At 39.2% G+C, this 16,256-nt stretch overlaps 1 protein-coding gene across 3 annotated transcripts in view; it reads left to right on the forward strand.

The window, feature by feature from the left end:
* The window catches only part of ESRRG (estrogen related receptor gamma), a gene marked incomplete at its 5' end in the record, with an annotated part of 376,019 nt that overhangs the window by 161,560 nt on the left and 198,203 nt on the right, over positions 1-16,256 (forward strand). The gene's annotated exons all lie outside the window — the stretch shown is intronic.

The following is a 16,256-nucleotide window of genomic DNA, read 5'->3' on the forward strand; positions in this document are numbered from 1 at the left end:
CGCTGTCACTGCTGGTCCTTGTGTAGTCAGGTTCCTGCTTGGAGCAGAGCAAATCTTTGCTCAGTTAAGCGAGCGTCAGTCACAGGCAAGCTTGGCTGCCAGCCCAGGGTTGTTAGACTTTTCCGTGCTATACCTGAATGAGATATTGAGGAGACATGGCTACCTAAACAGAGTCGAGAAGCACTAGATTAAAAAAAAAAATAAAATAATTAAATTGTCATGGGGATGACAGAATAATTTTGAGAATATAACTTACACTTCCAGTGCTCGCTTGGGAGGCTTGCAATAAGGAACCTACATTGCCTGCTACGTGACAGATCATGTGTGATCTTGTTTTAAATACCTTTCTCTGTCTTCTTGAAATCCAAGACTAGAAGGTAATGATGACTTCCGAGTGAGAAACAGGGGCACAGACAAATCATAGCTTAGCAAGCTGAAATGCACCGATATCATCCTTCAAGGTGCTGAGCTTTTTCAAAGGCGCTAAATTACTGCTTTTGCCTTACATCAATAGTGGGCACTCAGCTACTTGTAGGATTGCGCTTTTAAGTTACTTGGTTATTATCCAGTCAAACAAAATCGACAGGATCTTCTTAAAGTGGAAAAAGAATAGTGAGAAATAAAGTTGCAAAGTTTGGGGTTGCATAAAGATCCTGGCAGTGGGTACTCTACGCAGAGAGTAGAGGCAAATCAGAGACAGGGTAAAAAGAGATAAAATAGGGATAGTTTTTAAATAGGAATTGCTGGCAGAGCTATTAATCACACAAGTCTTTGAGCTCTAAGGGTTGCATGAGAGAAGCTAATACGAAAGAAGAGAGATACTTTGCCGATATCTTTAAATACACTATTAAAAGCAACAAGCAAAATTAAAGGGAGATAATGCCTGAACAGATTAATGATGTGTAATAATAATTAAAAAAACCCCCAAACCTACAGGAAAAAAAAAAGTACCTTCAAAAATCCAAATCCCCAGGTATGGCGGCTGTTTTGTGTGGGATAGCCTTTTAATAATCAATTTTGCAAGTTGCTAGTCTTGTCATACAGTCTTAGCTCTGAACTCTGACTCTGATCTCATTTACACTACTACAAATAAATCGACATTTCTGCTGTTTCTCTGGCTATGTGCTGCAACTGTGACCAGAACGTGGACTCTGCTAGAGTCTGTGGGTTTTTTAGCAAGAGATTTCACAATGTCTCTCAAGCAGGTTAGAAAAGGAAGAGGAAAAAATGCATTTTTTCATTGCTGTCTAAGGTAGGCCACCACCTGCTCTTTACAGACTGCCAAGCTAAACAGGGACTTGATGCAGGTAGAGGCTTTTTGTCTGAAAAGAGGAATCAAGCATCTGTGAATATAAGAGAAGGACTTCAGACATAACTTTCATGGTCATATTTCTTTTCAAAATCTACATCACCATCTTTGAAATGATGTCATCATTGCAGATATTGAGGGCAAACTGAACACAGGTTTAGGAATTTGCGAAGAGGAATAATCTTTTCCTGACATGGGATGATACTTTTTTTTTTTTTAAAGTCCTTTTCTTGCCATTTCTATGACCTTCCACCCCTAATGCACAATCGAATTGTACATGTTTAATGAAAGAAAACAAACCTATATTCTGCACTGACCTGGACTTCTGAAACAGGCAGGGTTTTCAGTGAAGCCTTCATAAGCTATAAATCAGTGCAAAATTTAGCTCATATTGCATTCTCATTGGAAATGGGTTATATGATAATTTATGTTGAGCTGATCATAACGAAGCACCTCATAGTAGTGTCCTTCAAAAAATTTTAATCAAGATTGTCTTTCTCTCTCCACCTTTCTTGGTGCAATTTCAAGAGGTTTATTTGCATGTCAATCTGCACGTGTTACTGAAGTTATTCCACTGAAGCAAGCACAACATCTCGGCTGCATACGTGTTTCACAGCACCATAATGTCAGGTGACTCTTTGCATTTATTTCTGATTTGTGCTAGTGGAAGAGTCAGGCCCTTAATTCTCTTAAGCCCTGAAAACAGAGCTATTTCCAAGTGCTTGTCAGATCTGTTTTCTAAGTCTCCTTGTGCTTCACAGTGACTGTGCAATGAATAACGTAGGGGAAGAAACTGTTGATGCTATGAAAATCACTGAGACGGTCCAACTTTTACTTTAAAATCTATGTCAAAAAGTGTTTCTAGGCATGTTTGATACTTACTTTTAGATGCATGTTTTCTCTTGAGGTTTTTCCCCTGTTTGTTGTATAGTGAACAGCAAAGGGGCTCCAGAGAGGTGTCTTGGGCAACAAATACCAGGAGACTTGCCAAAAGCTGTTTATGTCAAGGACTGTCTTATTTTACAGTACCTGTGTAATCTCCAATATGATGGGGTTCTGCAGTGAGGACAGAGTTGCTCCATAATTGGTGATAATAAACGGTTTCCCACCTAAGTATGTATAATCAAGACGAACAGGGTGGGGAGAGGTGTGCTGGTAAGAGTGGGTGTGTTGACTTCTCATGCAGGCTTTTTTCTTTTTCATAATTAAAGGCTTATGTTATGAAGTTACATGTGGGTGGACTCCTGGTAGAATCCTAGAAAGGATAAGCAAGTTTTAAACAGATTTTGAATGGGTATCGAAGACAAAGATTATGAGCTATGACCAGAGAAGTTTGACTCCAGAAGCCCAGCAGAGCATATTTTTAGTTAGACTAAAGCTTTAAGCTCACTACGTGTCAAGTTTGACAGCCAAGATGTGAGTAGTTTTCATGCCATGGTGAAGCTTTGGATTTGAAGGTGGGAGACTTGGGATTTGTTGAGGAGTGACTGAAGTGGAAGAGTAGGAAAACCAAGGTACAGAAAAAATACTCAGACAACAGTAGCTGTAGCCGCAGCAGATGAAGTAAGCTAGGGGAAGCTGGGACAACCAACTGATGCAGGAGACTGTGAAGGTAGAGATGTTGGTTCTTTGGCAGACGCTTTGTAACTTGCTCTGCATGGAAATGTCAGGAGATGCTCAGTATATTTGCCCCTAGATCCTGCTAAATCAGCAGTCGCTACCAGGCTTCAGGTTTCATAAGTCTCATAAAATTAATGTAGATATTGCTACAAACCAGTCTTTTCTCTCTCCCACCCTTTGCTATGTGTGGGGGTTTTTTTTGTTGTGGTTTTTTTTTTTTTTTTTTTTTTTTTTTTAGATCTTTCCTGCCAGTAAACATTGAAAGTTGAGGTTGAGGTGTTTCCAAATTATCTTTTCCTTCCCACCAGTCATTCCTGGCTATGTTCCAAAGAGGGAGAGAAGATGACAGGTTTTCATTGGTCACTTAATTGTGTATGTCCATTGGTTTTTATGACTTCCAAATTCATATTTTTGTGTGCTTAGGGGCTTTTGTGACAAGGTGCTAATGGGTTCCTGGCTAGGCAGGCACCTGTGTCAGAAAGTGTTTCATTGTGTCCCTTATTTTTCCAGCTCTGACTGCTTCTATTAGCTTGCACATGTACCTTTATTGCAACCCTCTGAGGTACTGTTGTTTGTGGGGTTTTTTTGTGGACATATAATCTGCATGTACAAAGGAAGCTATTATTCTCATGTGCAAAAGAAGCTATTGCTCTTAATACAGAGAGAAAATGGGAGTTTCAAATGAGAGCTCCACTTGTACATGTACCTGAGAGGCAAGAAATCTAGGAGATATAGAAACAACTCGGACCACTGACCTGTACAGGGATTTTCATGATATGATCTGAGAAGTTCTGCAAGGTGGGCTGTGGATAACTGGTAGGTATCATGCTGCTGGAAAATCTCATTTCCAACTGTTAGGCTGCATGAAACAGTAGATAACAGTACCTACACGGTTTCCTAATAAAGTGCTTCCAAATGAACTCTTGTTGTAGCTTCTCCAGCCTTATGATAGTGAAAGTGAAGAGAAATGGTGTCTGCGGCTTTAAAAGAGAAGCAAAGCATCCAGAAGGTGATCTCTGTATTAGACTGTAATCCAGGTTAGGAAGAAGACCTTAAGTCCCCTCAGGATATTGTGTCTAAACCTGTGTGCTAGTTGCAGCAATGAATATCTTCTGCTTCTGAAAAAGAAGATAAAGACTAGCTTTTCTTGCTTATTTTGCTGGTATTTTCTCTAATACAAGTTATTTATCAATACCTGATACATTTTGGGAGATAAGATTGGTTTCTCATCTTACGTCTATCCAAAAATCTAGCATTTTATTCCAGTCCAAATGTGGACAAAATTTGTTGCAGATTTTGGCCATTTTAGCACGACCAGCAAGTAAATCCAGTCCACGACTGTTACGCGGTATGCTGTGCCTGGTTCTAAGGAGCAGTTTCGATAATATGGCTGTCATCAGATCTTTTAATAGAAAATTATTAGACTTTTTTATGCTTCCTAGTTTGCTCTTGCACTTTGGTTTGTCCTCTGCACTTCTCCAAAGTTAAAGATCTAGCTGATGAACATTTGGGTGGGGAAAAAAACAAGGTATGGCAGGTTTGGGGTTCACTAAAAATAGAAGAATAGATTTAGAAATGTGTTTGTTTAACAGACCTTCTGAAATGGAAAACCTATATGAATACAACAAAGACCTTAACTTCCAAATCTATAGGATAAGATACGAACAATAAAGGGTCTCTTGAGACCCATAGAGTGCATCCTGGCATAGGTCTTACAAATAGTTTTTGTATACTAGTTTATACAGTCACGTTATAAGAGAGAAATGGCCAAGAATAGAGGAAGAGGATATATAAATGAGATTTTTATGACTCAAATGTGCATATGAAATGTAGGACAGATTGGATTCAAAGTCAGTATTGTGGAACCTGCCTTTAACACGGGACTTGCAGTATTTTCCATTGTGTTCCAAAGACAAAGACTATATCGTGCTACAAAAAAACAATTATGTCTAAGCTTATATAAATCTAAATATATCTATTATTTTTCACTCCCTTTTCCAAACAGATTAGCAGAAACTATACTCTATGTGTTTAACCTTTCCGATTGATAGACATCTTTCATGATTTTGTTTTAACTGATTGATAACCATTTTTCCTAAAAGGAAAATGTGCTGATAGCTTAAAAAACAAAAGTGTCGATGACCACTGCTGGTCTGGTGATGATGTATAGCAGCTTTTGTTTTCTCTGTACAAGGAAGAAGAGAGAGGATTTTTCTTGGAATCTTCTGTGTGTTTTTTTGCTAATGTTGTTTCACTGGAGGTTGGTCTTATAATTCAGCAGTGTATTATAAAGCTTGTCCGCTTAGAAGTGGACGTCTACCCCTGGCTAATAACAATGACAATGCATTGGGAACTCATTTAACACATGGGCTGGACTGCAAGCTGTGCCCTGCTCAGGCCGCTGGGAGAGCAGCTGCCAAGGAGTCTTTTGAGACTCTTTGGACTGACTTGTCCTCCATCTCAGCACTGCTGTACTTTGTAGCAACGTCAGGGCTACTCTGTATTTGTAGCTGGATATCTGTACGTGATACCCACAAAACCATCAAATTACAGGAAAAATCTGTTTCAGTGGCTACTGCTCAAACCCCAACACTGTGCTGAGGATGCAAGACAGCAGCTCTAAATCGGATGGATATTTGGGGCTTGAATCTTGCACCTTGAGTCCTTGTAATCCTTTGTCCCCACAACCAAATTCACCTTCCAGATATGCTGCTGTGTGAATTTGAGTAATTCAATGTCATCAATTAAGTTATTCTAGAATTACTCCAGTGTAGCTGAGAACAAAATTAAGCCTCTAGTCTGTTCTGGGAAATTAGACAGATATGTTTTTTTCTAAGTGGTTTCTAATACGTTTCATTAGGAAATTATTTGATGAATGTCATTTAGGCATAGGGGATTGGTATAGCGTCTGGGGTTTGAACAGCCTGACAATTTGTAGCTGGCCAAAAGGAATGAAAGGCTAATATCTTCACAGAACACTTCACTATTTCTAATCTTCTTTTTTTTTTTTTTCTTTTTTTCCCAAAGCATTGAGTACTTCAAAGATGTCATAAAGACATGGAATAGGAGATTCATTCCTAAGGACCTGGGGTTGCTCCAACTTATTTTCCTAAATGAGCTTGGCTATCTTAAAACTTAGCTGTCTCATGGTATTAGTTTGTATCTGTGTCAGTTGTTGTAATTTTCACAAGTAAGCAGTCTGCAAGTGAAAGGCAGAGATTCAATTATACTTTTCTGAAATTGCATGAAAAAAATCACCTAGATGTTTTTCTACCATGACTTCACAGTTTCTAAGGTACCAGAAAAACTTTATGCTAAGGCTGATGCAATATTCTTGGCCGTGGAACAATTTATCTGAGTTCACTGGAAACCTGAAGGGAGGTGAATCCACCAAGGTCGGTGGCATGATTATATAACTTTTGCATTGTGAATAAACAGATGTTCGCTTTCATGAGCATTCACACCTATAGTACTGGACATTAGGTGAAGTATCTCAGCCTACTGATGCCTCTAAAACAGGTTTGTTGCTGCCAAAGACATGGAAAACTTTTAAATCCTGTTGGATACTGACATAAATGCTGAATATAATTCACTGTTCTTGATTTTTTTAATCCTATTTCACTCATGTTTGGAACAGAGGACCAGACCTGGCTCTTGGTTAAAATTGCAGCTTCTTTTTTTTTTTTTTTTTTAAATATTAGTGGGGTGCTTTTGATTTTTGCAAAGACAAGTGAAATCTGCCCCACTGAACCTATGTTGATTCCTCAAACTAGGACTTTATTAAAGGTGTCATTAAAAATTGCCTGCCGTATACAGGAAACAAAACAGCTACTCATCCAAGAAGTGGTCTTTGAATTATGCTTTGGGCCATTTTTTCAGATAATATTGTTGTATATTAACTTAATCTTTTTTTTTTTTTTTTTTTTTACATCAAATTGATGTGTCAGATTTTCTGGTTTCTCCAGTTATTCTACATCACTCTGATGATACAGAAAAATCCTATACCTATTTTGGCTGGTTATGTGCCTGTGGAGGTTCATCTTGCACTGTCAGAACAATGCTAAGCTATTGAAGTGTACCTGTAACTTTGGCGTAATGAACTCTTACTGCTTTTAACACGAGCTCTTACATTATCTTTGATATTTCTCTTATTTCTTTTACCCTTCCTTGTGTCGCTTTACTCCTCTCTTCTGCCATTCTGTTCTTAGGTCTTGGACTAATTTCTGTCTTCTTACATGTGTGCCAGATAGCTACCTCTTCTTTCTTCATAAATATATACCTTACCTTAGGTGCGTTCGTATCTATCTGCCAGAGAAATGAGAAGAGGGGTGGAAGAGGATCAGGGTAGGCAAGAAAGTTTGAGAGAGCACGTCAGTCAGTTTGTCTGTCCAGTCTCTGTCTTCTAGCCTAAACTGTATCGACTGTAATCTTGATCATAACTCGTTAGCAGCACGAAGCATTGTTTCAGCTGCACACAGAAATGCACCCGCCTGGCCTCTTTGGCCACTACATTACAATGACAAGGGAACAGTAACAGTAAGAGAATAACAAGAGATAAATAAGTGGAGGATCCTTTTTCGTGTATGAGATGTTTTTATTTCTCTCTCTCGAGATGCGAATGTTAGCCTGACAGTGGTCAAAGAGAAATGTCAAGAAAAGAAATGGAGTAGTTGAGGGTATTTATTGTGCTGGTACGTCAATCTCTTACACACCCTGTGTAAAGCCAAGAGAGTTCAAGCCTATTAACTGAAGACTTTAAATCGCATTAATAAATGTCAGTATAATCCAGCATAGTCAGAGTCTAACCACACCTGTATGAATATCTTCAGCTATGTTTAATCCATTTCTTACAAGAAAAACACCACCCTTTGCATTTTTATTGAGGTACTTTGCCTTACTCTGTGCCTTTAGTCTTCAGTCTCTGTGGTTTTATGTAATTACCAATAGCACCTGGACAGTTGCGTGCAAGACATTCTACTATGAGGACAGGCTGAGAGAGTTGCAGTTGTTCAGCTTGGAGAAGAGAAGGCTCTGGGAAGACCTTATAGCAGCCTTCCAGTACCTGAAGGGGTCTACAAGAAAGCTGGAGATGGACTTTTTACAAGGGCACGTAGTGATAGGACAAGGGGTAATGGCTTTAAACTGAAAGAGGGTAGATTTAGATTAGATAGATATAAGGAAGAAATTCTTCACTCTGAGGGTGGTGAGGCACTGGTACAGGTTGCTCAGAGAAGTTGTGGATGCCCCATCCCTGGAAGTGTTCAAGGCCAGGTTGGATGGGGCTTTGAGCAACCTGGTCTAGTGGAAGGTGTCTCTGTGCCTGGCAGGGGGATTGGAACCAGATGATCTTTAAGGTCCCTTCCAACACAAACAATTCTATGATTCTATGATACGTAATGTCCACAGTGAGGTTTACCAAACAAAGTGGACACACTGTGGTTAATAAAAAGGTTTTCTTAAAGTTTAATGAGGCTCAACGACAAATATAAATCGGAGAATCACCTTTTCCTTTGCCTTCCTTTGAAAAAGTAGGAAAAGCAAAAAGATGGTTTGTCCACCTAGAACCTTGTTAGAAGTATGTCAGGGAGCTGCAGAAGGAAAAATTAAGTGAGAAGAAAAATATTATTATGTGATATTCATAATCCATGTATCAAAGAATCTAGATAAGTTTAGAAATATGTAACTGGTGAAGCCCCGGTGAAACATGGAAATGTTTTTACCTTTGCTGTTATGAAGAGACTGCTGGAGAAGCAGACAGATTAAGGGACTGTGAACGGGACCCTGGAGTCACTCACTTGTAAAATCAAGAACAAAGAGGAAAAATCCTCATATTTGTCTTTCTTCTGATCCACTTACTGTGTTGGTGCAAACAGGTAGAGTGAAATAACTCTGAATGTGATGTTTAAACCAATTTTGCTAAGGAGAAACGAGCTCAACTTAAAGCCGGCCATAGCTAAGTGAATTATTTCCTTTTTTTGACTATAACAGTTGTCTTGAAATAGCCCTTTGATGAAATCCTCTCCTCTTTCAAGTCCTTGGAAAAACTCCTACGACAAGATTCATTTCACCTAACTTTAGACATCTCTAATGTAAACTTCTATATCTGAGCTCCCCATCCTCGACTCTCTTTATAGCTGGCGGAGAAAAATGGGGCCTTGTGGGGTACGATTCATCTTTCTTGTTTCAGATAGCTACTTTACACGAGAAATTCAACACTGTAAGTACTTGCCTCTCTCTGTCAGCTTTAAAGAGATACTACATGGCATCACACTCATCTAGTCAGAAGAAACCCACCTGTTGTGACTTCAGAGGGGATTTGGACGCCCAAATTTTTTACTTGGGAAGACATCACTAGCTGCATGTGGGAAATGCTGAGATTCTTGCAGATTGGCAGTATGTTTGCGTTATGCTCTCAGCTGCTTTCACACCTTTACCTGTAGTCTCAGAGTTCTGTTGCATGAAAATATGTTTAATTGTAGAAAATCTGCTGGAGTTATATACAGAGTGTTTAAGCTTACTTTCAAAGGTACTGCTCTTCTGTGCCTACAATGTCGTCATTCCTCTTCCTAAAATGGCAGGTAAATGCTGTGAATTTGTGGAGCCACTCATTCGCCCCAAAACATTCTCGGAAAACTTTAAGAATCTGTTTGGACAAATGCTAAAAGAAAATAAGTTACTCTGATATCTCTTCTCTTCTTGTACCAGTATTCTTTTCATTCATAGCTTAAGATAGAGATGAACCAAGGGAGAAATAGGCATGGGCCATAATGCAAAATGGAAGATTTAGGAAATCATGTGCAATTGCTACATGGAGATCAAGAATAACCTTGAAAGCATGCTAAACAGCAGTCAGTATGTCGCAGTTCTTCTGTTGAGCTTTATCACAGTCTCTTGTGAAACAAATTTGATCACTTAAAGGTGGGAAATAGCAGTTTGGCGGCTTTTTTTTTTTTAGTGAAAAAAAGAGACATACTGGGATAATACTGCAGGTGCTGTTCAGGTGCTTTCATTTTTTTGTGTTGTGATTAGCTGTTTTTTAGGATATGTTGATCAGCAAAGGTGGTCTGTGTAGGGATAGAATAAAATCAAGGTAAAAATCTCCTGTGTTTCAAATGGTCTGGTATGTTGTGACTTGCTGGGAGTTGGTGGCATAATTGCTTAATTCACTGGACTTTCTTCACTGGGGACTGGGTACATTTCAGAGCCTGTTGTTTCCTTGCAGCCCTTGCATGCTTGATGAGTACGTGGAGGTTGGTGTTGGTCTTCCTGCCATGGTGGTCTCCTGGGCGCTGAAGAGCTGAGATTAGTGCTGAAAATGACTGCTTTGGTCAAAATGACTGCTTTGGAGTTGGTTTGGTGTATGTAAGTCAGGGTAGCGTGACTGATTTCAGGTCTTACATGATCACTGACAGTCTAGGTTGCCATGTTTTGAGGTACTTTACTCTTCTGGATGTGAAGAAGTGGATATGGTTCACATGGTTTAGTGGTGGACTTGGCAGTGACAGGTTAACGGCTGGACTCGATGATCTTAAGGGTCTTTTCCAATGTTAATGATTCTATGATTCTATGACTTAAAGGAGCAGTTTTTCTGTAGCTGGAGTGTGTGCATGGAAACAGAGCAGAGGAACCTGTCAGGTCCATGGAAGGATTTGATGTGTAGGTGGGAAAGAAGAAATTGGAGCCATGAGAGGGTCATAACAAGACAGACACTGTAGGAGGAAAGCAGGAGAGAAGTTAGGCTGGCAAATGATGAAGGAAGAAAGTATTTAAGTTGTCTATAACTCCTTGGAACCTCAGGTATGGGAGGGTTGTTCTGTCCATTTACATACATATAAATCCAGAATAATTTAATTTCTGCTGTCTTTGTGTTATAGTGATGTGTGAACAGAGCTGATGAAACTGGGGCTGATGTTGTTTTGTCCCTTGAAAAAGGAATGCTTAGATCACTTTTCATCATGTTGTCACCCATCATGTTTTGGTGGGATCCAAAAGAAACTTCACCAAATCTGTCTTGTAATAGTGGGACAATATTATGTCTTAAAAGGAAAGAAGAGCCTTCCATATAGAGGAGGAGAAAGATTAAAAAAAAAAAAAAAGACTTGGTGAAAATGACAGGTTCATGTGTTTTGTATGTTTGCAAGGGAGTAAAATAATGAACTAGCTTTATTTTTTTCATCTGTACATAATTAATTGCCTTTTCGGGGGTACTTAACTGTAAAATATTTTAGCTATATTAGAAACTAAAAATGTGCTTCCCTGTTCTATCTGAAGTGCTTTAGGATTTTCTCAAGATGCATTGTGTTACAGCAGTTTATAACACTATGTTATCGGTACCCTGTGTGATACCATTTTGTCCCTTCAGCTCTGTCAGTCTTCCTCTTTCTTCCCCCCATTCTTTCTCCCAGTAAAAATGTCTACTTGTCTTTTTGCTTCAGTGGTGTTACTTAGCAATTTATTTCCTATAATTAACACTTCTGTATGTACCTGATCCAAAGGCAAGTGAAGATGAGGGTATGTTTTCCCTTCAGATCCGTGGATTTCAGATGTGACCCTCAACAGATGATTATCAGATGCTGAAATTCACATCTGAATAAAGGGAGCTGTGTATGTGTATGCATGTAGAAGTGCTTTCTTTAGCCTAAGGGATAGCAGTCAATACAGAAAGTGAGATGAAAATGAATTTTTGCAGAACAGAGATTTCATTTTAACTAAGTATTTTTTCCCTTTATTCTTCTCCTTGCTGCTTGAAAAAATGTTAAACACGTTGAGTCAGGGAGACATTCCTGTGCTGCATTAGAATAGCCATCAACGTCAGCCGAGACCATTTGGATCATGTCACTTGTCCTAAAGTGTGTAGCTGTTTTTAAAGAAAGAACATGTCATGTTCTGTACAGGGATCTTTAATGCATGAAACTTGTTTGAAGCAATAATAAATCAAGTCCTTGCTGCTAAAACCAGTGTCTGATTTTCCCTCATGACAATCTCTATCTTTCCATGTGTAAAAACTGAGACAATAGCAAGAACAATTCTGCACCCAGAAGTATTGCAAATAATTTTGATCACAACTAATAAATACATAAATCTAGCAAAATAAAGAACTGAGATATAAATGCCCTATGCATTTGACACAATGTTTAATAATGTACTCTTTTTCTACAACCATCATTATAGGAGGTTGCAAGCTGTGGAGAGATGTTTTCATTATTCATGCTCTATTGAGTAGGCAGTTCTGCAGACATTTTTCTCACCTCTCCTAAAAAAGTGGAATAATTAAGACCAAGTAGAGTGTTTGAGACTTATTTGCCTATCATTTTCCACTCTTTTACGCAAGTATTATATCTATTAGATTCAAACCAGTTACTGGTGATGTAAAGAAAAATCGGGCTTTTGCATTTTTACTCTTTATTAATTACTCCTTTTGACTGTGCATAGCCATAACTAATACAAGTAAAGGAAATGTAAATGCAAATCCATTTAAATTAATCTGGAGTAGTTTAGAATTGCAGGCTATTTTAGCAGCATGACTTAATTTCAAAAGGCCTGTGAGAAGATGACAGAAATCTCAGTCCTGGCAAATGTTATTACTGTCTACAATGTATAGTAGTGTAATCATAATTACGAATGGATGATGCTGAGATGTGAGCTTTGCCAAGGGTTAAGGCTTAAGCGGACAAAGGGTTCAAGGGTCTGATTTTTTTGCCACCTTGTAAAATGCCTTGCTCTTTCCTCCACTACAGATTCACTGGCTTTGGATTTGGGCAATAAATTATGAGTATGAAAATGTATTTTCATACAAAATACACAAAACGTGGGTTTTTTCCCTTCATGTATGGAAAGCAAAAAAAAAAAAAAAAAAAAGCCCTCAGAACAAATTGGGGAGGGGTATCAAAGTGGCAGCACTAAGGTCTGGGACCTCTGTAATAGAGACGGACTGTGCCAGAAGCAGAGCCCGGCTAGGGCACCTCCTGAACAGGGTGAGCTGTCCCAGGGGTGCTCAGGGAGCACCCTGTTAGTGCCCATTCACTCCTCCACTGAGAATATCAACAAAGGCGCCAAGCAGTGCCTGCTGAAATGATGTTTGCTTTTTGAAGATCTGTGGGCTCCAGTCCACTAGGGACTGCAGACAGAGCAGAAGTGCTTTTTACCTCGGCTAGGATTTGAACAGCAGATTGTAATGACTTTGAGTTACATCAAGAGCAACCTTGACTTCAGCCGGTGACCTTGAGCTGAAAAACGTTAGCCCATTATCAGCACCCCAAACCACGAAGTTGCTTTGTATGGTTTTGAGTGTTTTTGCTTATGTAGATTGGTTTATTTATTTTTTTAATCTGGTGCAGCGCAGTAGAGGTAACCATCAGTTTGTTATAAAACGGAGTGCTCCGTTCACCTTTCTCCTTCCAGTCCAAGTGCAGTAGAAACCTGAGGTAGCCGTCGCTTATTTGTTGTTCCACTCACTGGGCTACTCGAGGACTTCCAATTTCCAACAGCTCAGCTCTGAGGAGCAAACTTGAGCGCGGAGGCACAACATGTGAAGTGTTGTGATTTGTTGCCATGATGACGGTGTCAACTTAACTACAGCTGACAAACAGTTTTTAAATAGAACATTTCAATTCATTATAGTATTCTCCATCTGTTTTTTTTCACTGTCTGCATACATGCAAAACATCTGAGAAATGCTACCACAATAGTTTAGTTTACTTATCTAGCCACTAACATTAATTAGTTGTTAAGAGCAGTAGTTTAGGGAGCAAGTAAAATGATGAAATTCCCCCCTTAGTAAAGGAAACTCTTTTATTTATTCAACAAAAGATGCCCAGTAGACCTGCTTCCACATTTAGAGAGCTTTTCAATTTGATTTTTTTTGAGCATAGGTTCTCTATTGTTGGCGGGGGGGGGTGTTTACTACTTTGTTACCTCTTGCTTTTGCCACATTTTGCTTCCTTCCCAAAAGCATCTGCCACTGCTATTTCCAGTGTGGAACTGGTAACAGAAAGGGAGCATCATTTCATAATTAAATCAGGCTGCTGGGGTCAAATTTAGAGGGTTTTATTCATGGCTTTATCACTGGCCCACTCTATGACCTTGAGCAAGTTGCGCATTGCTGTATCTCAGTTTACCTATAGGTAAACTAATATTGACTTCCCTTGAGGGGATATCATGAGGCTTAATTAAGTGTCTGCAAAGATCTGTGAGATAGAGGACTAAAAGCTGCCATAGACATACAAATGACGATGATGATGATGATGATTTGTGCCCAATTGCACCACTTCCCACAGAACTGCCACCGTAGCTGCTGTGCGGATTAGTTGTCAGGTGAACTATGAATCTATCAATTCATCCATCATTCTCCCCCTTGTAGATTGAGCCCAGCTGGCTAGCTTTGCTTATTAGTAGCTTTTAATAAATCAAATCATATTTGCTGTTTTAATTGTATCTTAAAGGGTAACGTGGCTCTTCGCTTTTAAATTAAAAACAGCGTGACAATGTAGACATTAGAAGCTGTGCTGCTGCTCTTGTACTTCGCTGCTCTCAAATTGTTGACATAAAACTGGGTTAAAAATATATGTTTAAGGAACCTCAGAATTTTAAAACATGAAACTACTAAATTCTGGCAGAGGACTTTCTCTGGGTGCCTCTTTTGCAAAGTTTGGGCATCCTTGTTCATAAGTCCTCTCGGATCACTGTCCCAGCAACCACATTTTGAAAATTATAATCTACTCATTCAGAGGAATCCAAGGTGAAAGTAGTTGAGGATTGCTGTTTGTTGACAGAAACAGCCATGTCCATATGGAAGAAAAAAAAAAAAGTGCCAAAATGATGTAAAATCAGATTAATGAATTATTCAAGATATACTTTGTTGTGATTTTTATTTTTAAATAACACTAGCCAAAAAAGCAATGGGAATAACAAACTGACATGTTTTATTTTTAATCTAGGGCCAAAACTGTATCTCATTAAAATGGAGTATATCCACTAAAATATTGATAACATAATTTCCTTTAAATTTGGTTCTCAGTCATACGAAAAGCAAAGGGCCTACATGGAAATGGATACTCTTAGAGGAATCCTACTCATTGAAATCAATGGGAGTAGCCCAGCTGGCTACTTTTGCCCATTACTAATTTATAGTAAATCAAGCAATACTTCCTCTTCTAATGTATCCTAAATGCCATGTCATACAGGAATTCCTCACCAAGTGCAGAAAAGGGTTAGGGTTAAAACCAGCAGGAGTTTCCCATTGATTTCAGGTAAGCTTTTGCCCAATGTCTTATTGTATTTTAGATCGTCAACCTTGGAGCTTTGTGGAATTTGCCTTTCCATTGGGTGCAAAATTTGATTCAAGGGTTCCTAGTAGATAAAAGTGAAAAGGAGCTTTAGCCATCCAGACAAACTTCCCCTTCTGTAACTTTACCGTTTCTAGCAGAATTGCGTAATGATGATAATTCATTCAAATGGCAAGCAGGAAAATCAACACAGCATGTGTGGTCAATAATTTCTAACTCCTGAGAGGAGATCAAAGAGGAAGGCAGCAGGAAGGAGGAGTAGCCTTATATAAATGTAAAGGAAAAACTCTCAGTAACTGAGCGCTATGAGGAGATAACAGAATTCAAAAAGATTTATTAAAAAAACAAACAGAGTAGTTAACTGGAGAATTCAACTATTGGAACATAAACTGAGAACACTAAGCAGAGCAGTAAGCTGAAGCAATATATTTTTGGACATGCTGGTCTTGTATTTAACCCAAAGGCCCCCTTTCACACCGTAAAAGGGTGTGAAAAGCACAGACGGGTTTTAAACCTTTACCGCCATACACTGACGACAGGAGGAAGGATCTCATAGGGGGACAGGCTTGGAATACATGATGAAGCTGGGCTTCCCAGCAGGAAATTACATGGATTGCTGGGGATCCTCCTACCCAGGTCCTGCCTTCGCAGCACTTAACTGTCCCGTGGTCCTCAGGGCCAGGCCAGAACACCGGCAGGGTAAAACCCAAGCACACACAGGGGTCCTCACTGCCTGCTGCCAGGTGTAGGTAGGCCCTGGTGAACATTGTGGAGGAAAGGCAGAATAATGATTAGAGCCTCCAATATTCCTGTGGTGATGTGGATGGCTGAGCAATGCAGGTTTCTTTGGAAGCAGCTTGGGCTAGTATTTTTCTCACCTAGGTTTTTTAAAAAAAAGATACAGCAGCAATGAAAAAGGGATGTTGCAAATAAGAATAGAATCTCATGCAAAACAGTAACGTGTACAGAGCATACAGCCACATTCAGTTTCTTTGAAATCAGTCAGAATTGGGTTTGAACACCTGTCAGAAGGGTTTAAGAAA

This window comes from Platalea leucorodia (genome assembly GCF_965183815.1).
Source record: "Platalea leucorodia genome assembly, chromosome: 3".
Classification (NCBI taxonomy): Eukaryota; Metazoa; Chordata; class Aves; order Pelecaniformes; family Threskiornithidae; genus Platalea; species Platalea leucorodia.